Below are 16,377 nucleotides of genomic sequence, written 5' to 3' on the forward strand. Positions count from 1 at the left end.
AAAAAATCATAAACATTTAAAAAATCATAAAAATTTGGTGATTAAAAAAACTAAGAAAAAGGGATTTGCGCTTTAATGTTAAAAAAAAATTAATGTGGCCTATGGCCCATTAAAATTTTATTTTTTAGCCCTTTTAATTCATTTTTTTCATCGCCTTAAAAGATTTTAAATTTTTCAGTTACCATTAAGCATTATTGCCTAAGGAATAATTAAAATTTAAATTTAAAGTTCCTTTGGTCATTAAATGCATGATTTTCCTATGGTCAAAATACGAGAAATGTTTTAAGCTATATTGACTATTGGAAAAAATTTATTAATTCTAGATCTTGGTCATTAACGATAATTGTTTTAAATCTCGAATCTTTCGCATGTGATAGTGTTGGGCATTTATGTGGATTATTATCACTTTTTCATCACATATTGAAAATTGATCTGGATAGCTTGTTTTATTGATGGTTGATTTAAATATCAAAGGCACTGGTTTGAAATTATTTCTATCTTGTGGTCCTGTCTTGTTTTGGCATTTACTCTATATGATTTAATCATTTAAACCCATCAAGTTATCCATCTTTAAAATCTCTAGGTGTTTGTTTGCCTCGTTGTGTCTCCCAACCCAGTTGGTCTTCCTTTATCCCACAGGGTCTACCCCCCTTAGCCTTGGGAAACAGCTTAAACGAAGAGATCGGGGATCAAGGTGACAGCGCCCGATCTGAGCATTGTCGCGCTGCTTAGACACTCTGCGTGACAACAATTTTTGGCGCCATCGTCGGGGATAGAGTTTTTTCTGTCCTTGGTTTATTCGACATTCATCATTTAGCTTTGATCTTTCTCTCATTCATTTAAGCCAGCAACAACAACATTTTTTTGGCGCCTCTCATCTTTTCCGCCATTCATTAGCCTATTAAATGGCCAACATTTTTTGGCGTCATTTGATCTTTTCATCACCCTATCTCTCATCTGTACCTTTAGCACTTGGACTTCTCAATTCGTTTCTTGTTTGGGTGGCAACTCCATTCCTTTTCATTTATTTTTTCTCAGACAAGAAGCCCTCCCTTTCCGATCTTTAGAGTTAGATTCATGTTCAAGTGGTGACTCCACTGGTTTCATCTCTTGATTTTCTTGAGCAGAGGTCTCTCTCTATCATCCATTTGGTCCCTCATTATTCATCATGGATTATTCGTTTACCTCGTGTCATTTTAATGATGTTCTCGATGATATTCTAGAAGCGGCCATTCATAAATTATCTTTGTTCTCAGGTGCTGATTCAGTCGCTATTAGAAAGCATTTATGCAAGTTTACTCGTATAATGCTCATATATTGTAGTTCTCCCCAGTATAATCATGAAGATGTCAAAATGCATTTATTTGCCTTTTCTTTAGAGGGTGATGCTTTGAATTGGTTTAATAATTGTCCTAAAGATTCTTTCACTTCTTTACAAAACATTGTCAATGCTTTTAAAGATAGATATGGTTATCAAGATAGCTCGCCTTGTGCTCCTAAAACTATGCTACAGAAGGAAAGTGATCTTGTGAAGGATCCAGCTGTCAATGAAAGATTTCAAGACAATTCTCCATATCAGAATGTGCCATCAACTTGTACTATTGCAGATCAAATCCATGACAGTGGGAAAACAGGGACAAATTGTCAAATCAGTGTCGAAAATGAAAAGGAAAATCAGAGGCAAATTATAGAGGAACTAATGCGACTAGTAAAAAATATGGAGATTAATCAAGAAAAATTTGTAACTGATTACGTCCAAGATATGAAAACTTTATACACCCACCTGGAAAAACATGATAAGGAGATGGAAATCATGAAAATTAAACACTCTGATCACGTAACCGACATGCGAAGTCAGCATGCTAAGGAAATTGAGACCATGAAAGCTAATCATGACAAGGAAATTAATTTATGCAAAGCAACTTATCAAGGTTAGAGGAAAAAATGACGATCATGGAATTCAATCATTCAAATCAAGTGAGTGCCATGGAAGCTAGTTATCAAGAAGAAATAAGTTCGATTCAGAACAAATTGTCAACTATGGATGAAGAAATGACCATCAGGAGATTTGATTATAATAATCAACAGGGAAATCAGTAGAAAGAGATAAACTATATGCAAAACTGTTTCATGGGCATGAAAGCAAAAAATTATAAAATTACAAAGGACATGGAAGTTGGTCAAATATCTCTTCAGAATAGATTATTGACCATAGAAGAAGAGCAGGTACCACATGTCATAAATACAGATGGAATACATATCATCGAGAACAGATTAAAAATAATGGAAGTTAATCATTCTAATCAAATGTCCATTATTCAAAATCAAATAAAGGCTATGCAAGCTAATCATGTCACTCTGCAAGAAAGATTCGTGAAAACTGAACTCAATCAAGCAAAGTTAATAGTAAGACATGCCAGAGAAATGGGTTCATTGCATAAAACGCTGGAAGAGAGGAAATCACAGGTCTCGTCTTGTTGTCAATATCCCGAGAAAGAGGCTAACTCCATTAACGAAGATTTATCTAAGAATGACATGATTGAAGAAGAAATAAAAAAGGGTCAAGTTATAACTCATGATACATGTGCGACTTATCCATCATCCTTGACAGAGCAAATGCAGAATGAAGAAGGACATGTGATGCATATCTTACATACTTCATCTGAGAGTTTCGAAGCAGAATGTTCCACATCATCAGTGATACAGTCTGCCACAAAGAAAAAGTGCAAGAGAAAGAAAATGAGAAAAAGATTTGATGCATTAGATGGCCGCGAGCAACTTGATTTTCGGATAGGAAAAAGTCCTACCGTATGCAAGATTGGACATGGCACATCCGAGAAGCAGCCGACAGATTTGCCTGAAAGCAGGCAAATGCTCAGTATACACTATATTGAACGCATCTGATGCCATGGGGCATCCTTTGTATTTCTAACCCTACTCCTTGTCTTTTCAGCATTTCATTTCTATTTTAGGATTAGATTTACTTTTCATGTTACTAGATAGTTAATAAATGAAGAGCTTATATCTTTCCTGTGCTTAACGTTATATGATGATTTTTGGATGGACGCTACTTATGTTTTGTTGTGTGTTGCGTGGATGCAGATTCTGGATTCTCACATTCCTACAGTGCAGCAACGTGTCCCCAAGTAGAGCCAGATGTTGACCACTACGTGTCAACTACCCGTAGCAGTACACCCCCTTTTTCGCAAAGAGGTAGCACTTGATCGACGAGTCTGTGTCATTCGGCTATCATCATCTACCTGATCATGTTATTTTGTAAACCCAGTCTGCATGTGTAAATTGTAAATAATCTTAGCAGATCTATGTCATGTATGTAATTCCCTAGGTAAACCTAATCTTCTAGTGATGATCTACGTTCCGGAAGGTTTTTTGTCTCACCAACCCATGGTCGACAGAGTTTTCCTTCAACCTAACCCCAAAGCCGGAATGGATTTTATCATTAGAATGTTAAGGGAGTCCTAGTGTGCTAAGTCGAGTCCATGTAAAAGTGATTTGGGAATAATCCTGACTATTTGGTTAGGTTATTTTATTACAAATTGCTTGATCTGCTAAGATTATGATTGTATCGGAAAACTGGGTAGTCTATGAGGGTCTATGTCAAATGGGTTTTCCCACTTGAGATGTAAAAATGTAAAAATCGTGATGTAAAATGTTTTGAGGGTTAGAAAATAATTAATCCCCTCATAGGTCCTAGGTCCTAGGTAAAATTCCCAAAGGCTAAGTTCGAGGGTCTAATAAAATAAAAAATAAATTAAAAAATATAAAATAAAATAAAAATAAAATAATAAAAAGTCAAAGTTTTGAGGAAATAAATGCAAAATTTTAATATATTAAAATGCATTTAATTAAAAATAAATAAAAAAGTGAATTTTCCTCAACATTTAAAATTTCGACGGATGAGATTAAAAGAGATTTTGATCCTCATCGATGGTCGAGATTACTTTGACATGGATCATTCGAACTAGCCATTGGGAAATTTATCTTTAAATAGGGTGTCAAGGGTCATTTGAGATCATTCGATCCAGGAGTCTTGTGCTAAAGAAAGCTCTCTTGTAATCATTTTTCATGTGCAATAAAGAAAGACTTTGGGGTTGAAATCTTGCTGGTGTTACTCTTCTGGAAATGTTGTAAGATGCTTTATTTTTCTACATAAATTTAATTTCAGCCATTGATGATAGCTTGATAAAGAGTGATTTTAAACACAGGCATCTTGTTTAGTCACTAGGGTTTGAATGATAGTTAAATTTCTGAATATGATGGCACCATTACATCTGGATTTTATTGTCGTTTTCTCCCTCTTTGTTAATGGTTGAATTAAGCTGTGCAAGAAAATCTTGATTTCGAAGATCAACGGGCGTTTGGGGAAGTTCTCGGTTGAACCAGCCAACTCCTAGATTGCATATTCTAAAGAGCCCAGCTGGTTTTGATCCTGGGCTTATCATTAGAATTTCTATAGCGGATGCATGAAGGGTTTTCTGAAGCACCTCATATTAAACTTAAAATTTTGAAAATATTTATGTGGCATACAAATAAATCTGGCTATTTAGAGCCTTTAAACTGTGAATATTGTAATTATTTAGCTAGTTTTAGGGTTTTTAGTATTGTTTTTTGCATATTTTGTTTCTGGGTGTTCGTTTTTTTCATTTCAGGTTGCAGATCTGAAGGTGTAGTCTTGTTCTGAAGCCAAATCTAGGCCTTGAAGGGTAAGATCTAGCCTCAGCATCATTTTTGCAAGGATACTCTTCAACGGATTTTCAAATTTTCTGAAGAAATTCGAGGGTTTATCCAAGCTATTTGTCTGCTGGGGTTTCATTTTCGCGGAAAAATTTTGAAATTTTTTTTTAAGGTGAGAGTTGTCCAAACCCTCACCTGTGCGCTGCAAGTCCTTCCTCCATACACGCACTCTCCATTCTTCATTCCGCATTTGCCATATCTGCCCTCATCTTTTTCGCATCCACGCAACCACATATTGCCCTTCTGCCTTCTCTTTCACCCCGCCACAAATCTGTTCCTTGTCTGTGCAGCCATATTTCATTACTTCTTTTACATCCCTGAATCCAAAATTCCCTTTCCGCGGCCTTCTTTACCATCGCTCTCCTTTCCTCGCTGCTTTCAACCTACATCGCCCTCCATTCCTGCCTAAATCCCACAGTCTTCTTTCTTTGCTATCCCTACGTCTATCCCTCAACTTAGACCTCTCCACATGAATTGTGTTTCCTCTGCTGATCTGCGTAACTGAGCCCTCGGTTCCCCCTCGTGGGTCCTTTCCGAATTGATCTCCAAAATCTCCACGCAAACCTACAAGTGACTCCGAAGGTCTTCCCTCACTCCCTCGTCCTCTTGCTTTACATCGTCTTTCTCCGTTCATCGCATTCCTTCCATGATACGCTCCTAAACCTGCAAGTTGCCCATCAAACCCACTGCCCTCTCCTTAACCCTCAAACGCAGCGTCCATTCTCTCATCGCTGCCTGCTCTCTGCATGGTTTCCTTCCGTTGTCGGCTCCTCTCATTTCCTCTTCACGTCACCACCCTCTACTCTAGCAACCCGTGACTTGTCTTTTCCGCAGTTGAGCCCCTCCCTCTCTGCCATCCCTGCTCCATGCACTCCATTATAAATCCCTTCGTTCTGCTCAAACCCTGCGCAGTCTTCAACCATCCTCGCCGTCGCTGCACTGCATACATACATAGCAGCCAAAACATTTCAATTTTTTTTGTTTGTATATACGTGCTAGGGTTATATTTAGTTTTGTTTTTATTATACGCATTAGTTAATAAATTAAATGCGGTGTATATATTTCTTTTAGTTAGGGGTTAAGGTTTAGATATATATCGATTTTCATTTTTGTTCTCTTTTTAATTAGGTTATATATAAATATTTTTTAGTTTATGAATCTAACTTATTAGATTTAAGTTTCAGTTTGTTTTATTTTGAACAAGTCATAAAATCTAAAAAATAATAAAAAATTTAAAATTTAAAAATACTAAAAAAAGCATCAAAATTAATCTTAGGGTTTTGATTTATTTTTGTTTAAATTTTAAAAAATAAAAATAAAAAAATTCATAAAATTTAAAAAATCTAAAAAATTATAAAAAAAGCCTAAACATTTAAAAAATCATAAAGAATTGGTGATTAAAAAACTAAGCAAAATGGATTTGCGCTTTAATGTTAAAAAAATTTTAATGTGGCCTATGGCCCATTAAAATTTTTATTTTTTAGCCCTTTTAATTCATTTTTTTAATCGCCTTAAAAGATTTTAAATTTTTCAGTTACCATTAAGCATTATTGCCTAAGGAATAATTAAAATTAAAATTTAAAGTTCCTTTGGTCATTAAATGCATGATTTTCCTATGGTCAAATTACGATAAATGTTTTAAGCTATATTGACTGTTGGAAAAAATTTATTAATTCTAGATCTTGGTCATTAACGATAATTGTTTTAAATCTGGAATCTTTCGCATGTGATAGTGTTGGGCATTTATGTGGATTATCATCACTTTTTCATCACATATTGAAAATCGATCTGGATAGCTTGTTTTATTGATGGTTGATTTAAATATCGAAGGCACTGGTCTGAAATTATTTCTATCTTGTGGTCATGTCTTGTTTTGGCATTTACTCTATATGATTTAATCATTTAAATCCATCAAGTTATCCATCTTTAAAATCTCTAGGTGCTTGTTTGCCTCGCTATGTCTCCCAACCCAGCTAGTTCCCAGTTGGTCTTCCTTTATCCCATAGGGTCTACCCCCCTTAGCCTTGGGAGACGGCTTAAACGGAGAGATCGGGGATCAGGGTGACAACGCCCGGTCTGAGAGTTGTCGTGCTGCTTAGACACTCTGCGTGACAACAGGCTGAAAGTGATGAGGAACCAAAATGAAAAATGGCAACCAAGGGTGAACAAACAGTGAAGGTTGTTCCGATGAAGTCTGATAAAATGGATACAAGTGGCAGTGAGGAAGAAACTTCTCAAAGCGACAAGGAACCAAAATTGAAAAAGGCAACCAAGGTCCAACAACCAGTAAAGGGCATTCCTGCAAAGTCTGTTAAAATGGATACAAGCAGCAGTGAGGAGGAATCTTCTGAAAGTGACGAGGAACCAAAACCCAAATGGCAACCAAGGCCCAACAACCAGTAAAGGTTGTTCTGGCCAAGCCACTTAAGAAGGGTACAAGCAGCAGTGAGGAAGAAACCTCTAAAAGTGATGAAGAAATGAAACCAAAAACGTAACCAAGATCCAGCAACCAGCAAAAATTATAAAGAAAGAAAGCAGCAGTGAGGATAGTTCAGATGAAAGTGATGATGAATCAGCTACCAAACCACAAAATGTTAAAGTAACAAAGACCCAACAACAAGCAAAAATTTCCAAGAAAGAGAGTAGTGAAGAGGATAGTTCAGATGAGAGTGACGATGAGCCAAAGGCAAAGGAACAGAATGTGAAGGTAACAAAGACCCAACAACCAGCAAAATTTGCCAAGAAAGAGAGTAGTGAAGAGGAGAGTTCATATGAGAGTGATGATGACCCAAAGGCAAAGAAACAAAATGTGAAGCTAACTAAGGCCCAATGACCGGAAAAAGTTTTAAAGGAGGAGAGTAGCAGTGATGAAGATAAAAGTTCAGATGAGAGTGATGCTAATCCGAAGGTTAATAAGCAGCAGACTGCTAAGGTAATTAAAACCCCACAGCAAGCAAAAGTTGTAAAGGAGGAGAGTAGTAGTGATGAAGATGAAAGCTTGGTTGAGAGTAATGCTAAACCAAAGGTTAAGCAACAGACTGCTAAGATGGCAAAGGGCCAAAAACCTGCCAAAGTTGTGAAGCAAGAAAGCAGCAGCGAAGAGGAAAGCTCAGAGGAGAGTGATGATGAACCTAAATATAAACATCAAGTTGCTAAGGGTTCTAAACGAGAGGAAGATAGTGACAAGGAAATGGAGGATATGGAAGGCCAAACTCCAGCTGCAAAGGATACTTTGGCGACTCCAAAATATCAGAAGGATCGGACTTTTACGCCAAACAAGTTAAAGACTCCAGTAACTCCTGGATCAAGGACACTTTTTGTAGGAAATTTGTCATACTCTATTGACAAAGACAATCTGTTCAAATTTTTTCAAGACGCTGGAGAAGTGGTTGATGTTCGGATGGCTAAGTGGGACGATGGCTCCCTTAGAGGTTTTGGACATGTGCAATTTGCAACTGAAGAAGCAGCTATGAAGGCAATGGATAAAAATGGGCAAGATTTATTAGGGTGTCCCTTCAGACTTGATCACGCTGCAGTCCATGGAACTCCTGCATCGAAACAAAATTGGAGTGATAATAGTAACCAGCAGGGACAGAAATCTAGTTGTATTGCTTTTGTAAGGGGATTTGACAAATATCAAGAGTCTAGAAACATTGGTGCTAATTCAACCACGCAACATTGTTGCTCGAAGCAGGAAGTTACGTTGCCATCATTGTTCCCCTCGCTGTCTCTGTTGCGTGGTCTATCGAGCCCATCAGCGTCAATTGTGTTGCAGACAAACCCCACACCCAACACACCCTTGACCTGTGCATACAACGTAAATTGTGGTGGGCAGAGTGGTTGAAAAGTCATGCCTTTTAATTCGGGTCATATAATTGGGTTGTGCTTTGGTTGAGCATTGGTTAAGTGCCACCAGGTGGGTGATATGAAAGAAGAAAGAAAGAAAGAAATTATTTTAACGTCCACGAGGCTAAAGATAGCCTATGGGACAGATTGCTTTTTCATCTGCTTGATGTATTCGGCCCTTTTTTTGTGAAGCTTCACAATAAATGCTCCCGTCTTCTCGACAAACCCCTCGTTAAATAGATTATCCCAAGAGTTAGCTGCCAGCGTATCTGCGTAACTTTCCCTGTTGTCTTTGAAGGCCTCACATTCTAAAATAAAATGTTTTTCTGTTTCCACTTTTCCGGAAGAACAAAAAATGCATACCCTTTCCTCCCACACTTCCTTTGGCCTTTTCCAGCGCCCTGTTTCACAACGGAGTTGATGAGAATTAGTCCTTAACTGAGCAATAAGAATTTTGGCTTTCCAAGAGATATTGGCCTCTATGTATGCTTTTGGTTGATGATTATGAGTGGGATTAAACACTTCAATATAGTAATTTTTCTTTCTTCCTAGCTCCTTCTCCCAAGTACGTTTGTGGAACTTTTCCATAACAAAAGCTTTTATCTCTTTGTTGTTTATGGGGCACGCGTTCAAGCAAATATCCCATTTACTAAACCATTTGTTATTTTGTTGCATCCAAGTTTTTTTGCTCTTGCACAATCTATCATTAAAGACAACCTTAGGCCATCTACCATCTTCCATTTGCTCAATTTTTTTTAAATAACTTATGACTCGCACCATAGCAATTGCTTCAATAGGAGCAGCCCCTGTTTCACTTAACAAGATATCATAAGGCACTGCACTTTTGATCTTAAATTTGTTTGTAATCAAACGCTTCTGAATTTTCTCAATTTGTCTCCACTGCATGTCGGAAGTACTACTAGCCCACAGTTCACAACCATATAGAATCACTGGAATCACTAGAAGCCCAAAAAGAGTTTGAGTGGTCTTCCAGTCCCATAACTCTGCCTCTCTACACCTATTTTGAAAAGCATAAAATGCTTTCCAACCCCCCAAAGTTCTTTTCTTTCTACAACCATTCCAGCTTAGATTTTTGTTGAAGTCAACTCCGAGGTATTTGTATTCCGAGGTATGTGTGTTTGTTAGTTAGATGGTTTGACGCATATGCTTGGTCGGTTAAATTGCTAGGCTCGGCGTCAGGTTTGAAATAAAACGAAGTTCTATATAATAAATCAAACTAAATTCATACAATTTAATTAATTAAAATTATATAAGCTAATTAATTAAATTATTTAATTTAAAATATATATATATATATATATATATTATTATTAAAAAAATATTTAAAAATATATATATATATATATATATATATATATTATTTAAAAAAATTATTTAAAAAATAAAAATTATTAATTAAAAAAATAAAAATAAAAAACGTATTATAAAAAATAAAAATTAAAAATTAATTGATAACTTGGGATTCAGACAGTGCCCAGCAAATTACATATGCCAAGATGAAGAACAACGAATTACATATGCCGGGATGACAAACACAAAGATGAAGAAATTGTTAGCAATACAAGCTTTGAGGACAAAGCTTCTAAAGGAAGGCGCTATGTTATGAATATAATTCATAACAAGTAAATAAATAAAAGAAATATAAATATTAAATAATTAAATATCGATTATGTTAAATAGTCATTATGTTAAGTAAAAAGGCATGTCTAAAAGACATGCCTAGTCACGAAAGGACACCTACTTAGGTATATATATGCAAGTCCTCATTGTAACATTCATCACTTGTACAAATTTTATAGATAATAAATTATTATTACAAATACCTCTCGTGTATTTTTAACAATTAAGTCAACAAGCTATCAATTTTTATGCTTCACATGCTCTACAATTTGAGGCTGGGTTCACTTTTTGACCACCTAGACCATTTTGCATTAGGAAACTTCAACTGCCTTATGAAACGTGAAAATTGACAAACGATAAAATGATAAAATAATTAATTATAAAATTATAAAATTAATTAAAATTATAAAAATTAAAATTATAAAAATTAAAATTAATTAAAATTATAAAATTATAAAATTAATTAATGAAATTAATAAAATTAATTAAACAAATTAATGATTAATTAAAATTATAAAAATTATGACAACCGACAGTTTGTCATTCTAATTGTTTTTCCTCATCACTATTTATCAATTCTTTGTTGCTCTTCTGCTCATCATCATTCTCATATCCTGATGATGGATCCCATTTGGGATTTGAAACGTTGATACAAAAATCTTAAAACTGTGGATTCTCCGGTCATGAATTCAAAAGATTCAACCCACAGATCTCTGAGATACTACTATGTTTTGAGAGCTGTAATGAGCAATAATGCACCAAGGCCAAGGTTACCTATAGACTCTATAGACACGAAACCATGTGGAATGACATAGGTGCACCTTGATGTAGGTTGGATTGGCCCATACAACGATGATCACCCCTATAGAGATAAGGCTTCCTTGAACCATGAGTACTCGTGGAAAACCTCACAAGGTCCTTTAATCAGATTAGGAACGAGATCACCAAGATGAAGCTCTCCAGGGATGGGGCATGGCCCGACCAATAATAATGAATACAAACTCAAAAGGAAAGACACCAAGTCTAGGATGCCTCATACATGGCCTCACATGGTTTTTCACAAGGCTTTGACTTGTCACCTTGGGCTTACAATGGTGGTGAATGATCTGCTTGAAAAAATTGTATGTACCCCCATTGATAAAGGGGTAACAAGACCCACTTGTCCAACATTGCTACTCTTTTTCAATGCACCTAGTTCATGTATATCATGGCCTAGTATTTATGAGTTTCCTCACCATTCCATTGTAAAAAAGAGAATGAAAAGTGTTGTCGCCTAGATTGTACAGGCACCACGATAACCGCTCAGGGCAGGGGCTGTCACTCTGATCCCCACCCACTTAGTTCTAGTTGTCTCCCAATAGAAGGCTATGGGGAGTAGTCCCTATGGAAATGAGGTGAACGAAAACAAGTTAGGAACCAACTTGTTTGGGAGACACGAATGAGTGGCCTAGCTAATTGGCTATATTTAGCAAGATTATTATTTAAATTGGATTTTCGTGTATGAGACTAGTGCCTTAATGCAGTCACAATTCATGTTTATGGTAAATTGAAACCAAGTGACCAGATGGACACCTGTTGCTTGAATGATTGACTAACCTATATGATGTGCAAGTCCTAGGACCTATGTGAGATGCAGTGATCTTGGTTAATTTTAATTATATGCCTAATCTAAGTAGAACCTTTCCCCTAACTGTTTTGAGAAGCAATCCTCAAAGTAAGTTGTGAAATGGAAGCCAACGGGAAGCAGGCAACAACCTGATTAACGATACTTCCCCCTGTGTTCCACTCACCTAGTGCCTCTGGTGCTACAGAGACTGTGGCTCTGACGACTGCAAGGTCACTGTATTAACTACCAAAAAGAGTTGAATCTCTCAAGCTAGTTTGAAAAGGGTTTCCCTATAAGTCTATCAACTAAGTTTATGCTTGGAGGTAAGTTATTAATGCAAACTAGATCCTAGAATGTTTATGCACGATGATGAGTGAAATTATCTTGAGTTAAAATTGTTTATGTTACTTAAGTACTTGATGTGAATCGTCTTAAAGCAAGAGTACTTAACAATACTGAGATGACAGTCTTAAACAAGAAAAATGTCGAAAGATACAAGTGCAAACTTCACAAAATATTCCTCAAGATGTTAGATCACTTATCACTCAACCACAAAGCTATAGTATGCCAATATTCAACAATATGATGTCAATATTCAATACTTAAGATGAGCCAAATATCACTATTAAGATAACCAATGAAAACTTGGATGCTAGGATATTCCGACACATAGGAAATAGTTAAGTACAACTTGGTCTAGTATAGAGTTAGGTATAAAGTTAGGTAAAGTGTGTTTCTTTACTATGTACATTTTGTAACTTACAATCCGACGGTCACGATATGTAGTGATCCGATGGTTCATTCTCTCCTCGGTATTACCGACACTTGATCCGTGGCTTAACACCCGATTGGTCCATGATCTCTATTTAAAGAGCATGGAGGGTCATTTGTAGGGTAATCCATCTATGAGAGAAGCATATGTAAATTTTCATTCTTTTATTAATAAATTGCCTGAAGTGGCCGCGTTGGCTCAGGCCGTGGACTGTTTCCCTCTTTGAGGGTTTTAACCACGTCAAAATACTGGTGTATTGATCTGTGATCTGTTTGTGAGCGGTGTCCTTTGGTGTTCTGTCTGAGGAACTTACCCTGTAAATTCCTACATGGTATCAGAGCTATTTGAGGGCCGCGTCGGTTGGTGATCCAAATCTGAACCCGGTAGAACTGCATCCGACTGCCGTTTCCTAGATCTACTGTTTCTGACTGCTTTCGGGCCGAGAGGACTACTCTGTTGTGTTGTGAGCATCTGTTCCAGTGAGGAACCCCTTTCGTTTCAAGCGAAAAGGTTTCCAGTAGCCCTAGCTGCGTCATTTCTAAGATCTTGAGGTATACAGTGTTTATTTGCAGTTTACAGTTATTTTCTCTCTGTTTATTTCGGTTTCGGTTTTTTTAGCTTTTTTTTATTACCAGATCTATACCTTTCATTTCTGCGTATGCTCTTTGCCCTGCGACTTTGTGCGATCTGGGCAAATCAGAAACAGAAAGGAAGGATTTTTTTCATGCGTATGCTCTTTTCCGCTACGCCTTAGGGTGATCTCGGAAAATCAGAAACATTGAGGAAAATATTTAGTTTCCGGCTAAAGCTAACTTCGAGCCGCAAGGTTCATTTTTGAAAATATTTAATTTCCGGCTAAAGCTAACTTCGAGCCGCAAGGTTCGTTTTTTTTGTATGTCCGTGTTGGGTTTTGTGTTTTTTGTTTTGTAGGGAAAAAGAGTTTTCTCAAAGCAAGCACGCAACCCAAAGCATCAACCCCCCCTCTCTCTCTCTCTCTCAAACTTTTTGTATAGCTCACTTGTTGCAAAGCTAATTTATGAGAGTAGAGGTCTTGGGTTCAAGTCTCCATTTTGTGGGGGCGAATTTTTTCATTTCCGCACATTCCCGCACTTCGTCGGCGACTTCGTCAGTTTTTTTTTCAAAAAGCCATAACTTCTTCATCCGGAAGCCGTTTTCAGAACCGTTTTTTTTTGAAACGGCCTAATTTTTCGAGATATTTCCATTGGTACACTTAGTTTCAGCATCTACAGCTTCAGTTTCTGTTAAAAATGGAAAGTCCATGCCAAGTCATTGTTGATAGCACTAACTACTTCCAATGGTGGTCCTACATTGTGGATTTACTTAGAAGTAAAGGTCTTTACAGAATAGCCACAGGCCAAGAGACCAAACCGAAAGATGAAAATAAGGCAGCTAAATGGGAAAATAGGCAAGACCAAGCACGTGGGTTGATAGGGATGTCTATTTCTCAAGATCTTAGATTCCATATTGCAGAACTTGATACTCCTAATGAAGCACTGCAACAAATTACTAAAGTCTTTGGAATTAAAAATGAACTTACAGGCCATCAACTTGAAAATGAATTGCTTACATTGGACCCCAATAATTTTTCTTGCATTGAAGATTTTTTGTCCAAGTTCAAGACCCTTAGACTTCTCTTGGAAGGTGTTAAGGTTAAGAAAGAAGATAGTAGCCTTATCTACTCCATTCTTACTAAGTTGGGACCAGCCTATTCTGTGTTTGTTTCCACCTTCCATTCTACAAGAGAAGCCTTCATTTCTCAAGGACAAACTTACAAGTCCCCTTCCTTTGATTCCTTTTGTGATTCTTTAATAAGAGAACAAGAAAAACTCTTACACCTTGGTCTTCTTCATCTTGGAAACTCTTCTAAGAAAGCGTTAGCCACCCAGCAGCAACCAAATCCAAAGAATCCTAAGAAGTTGTATCCTAAAAAGAATGGTCCTAAACCAAACAAGGGTCCTAAGCAATTTCAGCCTCAAAATGAAAAATCATTTCAACAAAATGACAAGACAAATAAAAACAAAGGGAAGAAGACTGATAGACATTGCAACTTTTGTAATCGAGATGGCCACTTAGAATCCAAATGCTTTAAGAAGATGGAAACCTTGGAAGCAACAATGAAGAAGCATAACATCCATTTGGAGCAATCTTCAACTTCAACTTCATCTTCAGGAATGGCACTTTCTGCATGTGGTTGTCAAGCATCTCGGTCTGGCTATGCACTAAATGTATCTTCTTCTTCTCATTCTCATGAGTGGCTCATTGATTCTGGAGCTTCTTATCACATGGCCAAAAACAAAGCCATGTTTTCTTCTTTAAATGATTGTAACACCAAAAATATATATGTTGGTGATGATAGATCTCTTAGAGTTGTAGGGACTGGAACTGTTCATCTAGACAATGGTCAGTTTAATGATGTATTATGTGTTCCAACCTTATCCTGCAACCTTCTATCTGTATATCAAATAACCCATTCAGGTGAAGGTAAAATCATTGAATTTTCACCTCACGATGTTGTAATTAAGGACCTAAGAGATCCTAGACAGATTTTAGCTACTGGCATTGCTGATGATTCTACAAGGTTGTATAAGTTTCACAACTTTGGGTCATCAAATCTTCCCTCAGTATTTGTTGCTCATAATGATGAAGTGAGCAAACTTTGGCATGAGCGATTTGGTCACTTAAACTATCGCTCTCTTCAGAATCTATGTAAAGAAAATATGGTGACAGGTCTTCCAATGGTATCTTGCAGAGATGGTGTTTGTTCTGGATGTGTACTCGGAAACATCATTGGGACAGTTTTGAAAAACGTGCCTCTTGGCACGCCTCAGCCCCTTTACAACTCGTGCATAGTGATTTATGTGGTCCACTTCCAGTTGCTTCATTCTCTGGCTACAAGTATTTCTTAACTTTCATTGATGATTTCTCTAGACGCACTTGGGTATACTTCTTCAAACTCAAGAGTGAAGTATTTAACATGTTCTTGGCCTTTAAGGCATTTGTTGAAAAACAATCTGGACATCAAATTCTTAAGCTAAGATCTGATAATGGCGGAGAATATGTTAAAAACTCATTCATCAACTTTTGCACTGAGAATGGAATTCAAATGCAACATACTATTCCATATACTCCACAACAAAATGGTGTAGCTGAAAGGAAGAATCGCACCTTAAAGGAAATGGCTAATTGTATGCTTCAATCTAAAGGACTTAGTCTTAATTATTGGGCAGAAGCAATTAACTCTGCAAATTACATAATAAATCGCACTCCTACTAAGGTTTTAAAGAATATCACTCCAGAAAAAGCATGGAGCTCAATCAAACCAGATGTAAGTCACTTTCGTGTTTTTGGAAGTGAAGCATGGGCCCATATTCCAGATGAGAAACATAAAGCTTTAGAACCTAAGAGTGAAAAATGTATTTTTGTTGGATATTCTGAAGATGTCAAAGGATATAGACTTATTCCACTTAAGTCCAAAAATGTTATCATTAGAAGAGATGTAAAGTTTGATGAAAATATATCGGCCTGCGAGCCTAGTTCGGCGGATGCGCCACCTCTCCCTATCTCTTCTACTTTTGAAAATATTTCTTCTTCAGATGATGAAAGCGAGGATGAAAATCCTCCCCCACCTTCTCAGGATCCTCCTTCAGCTCCTCAGCTTCCAAAATGGGTCCGTGCTACTCGGGATACAGCAGGTGATCTTGCCGGTGATCCTACAGATTACTGACATACACGTTCT

The 16,377-nt window shown here is 36.9% G+C and overlaps 1 protein-coding gene and 1 pseudogene across 3 annotated transcripts in view; one reads left to right on the forward strand and one right to left on the reverse strand.

The window, feature by feature from the left end:
• LOC149257051 (phox domain-containing protein) overlaps positions 1 to 16,377 on the reverse strand; it is a 341,576-nt gene that overhangs the window by 112,549 nt on the left and 212,650 nt on the right. The gene's annotated exons all lie outside the window — the stretch shown is intronic.
• LOC149257052 (uncharacterized) lies at positions 6,904 to 8,599 on the forward strand (annotated as a pseudogene).

This window comes from Pinus tabuliformis, chromosome 6, assembly GCF_031772625.1.
Source record: "Pinus tabuliformis cultivar Carrire ecotype Pingquan chromosome 6, CPIR1, whole genome shotgun sequence".
NCBI lineage: Eukaryota > Viridiplantae > Streptophyta > Pinopsida > Pinales > Pinaceae > Pinus > Pinus tabuliformis.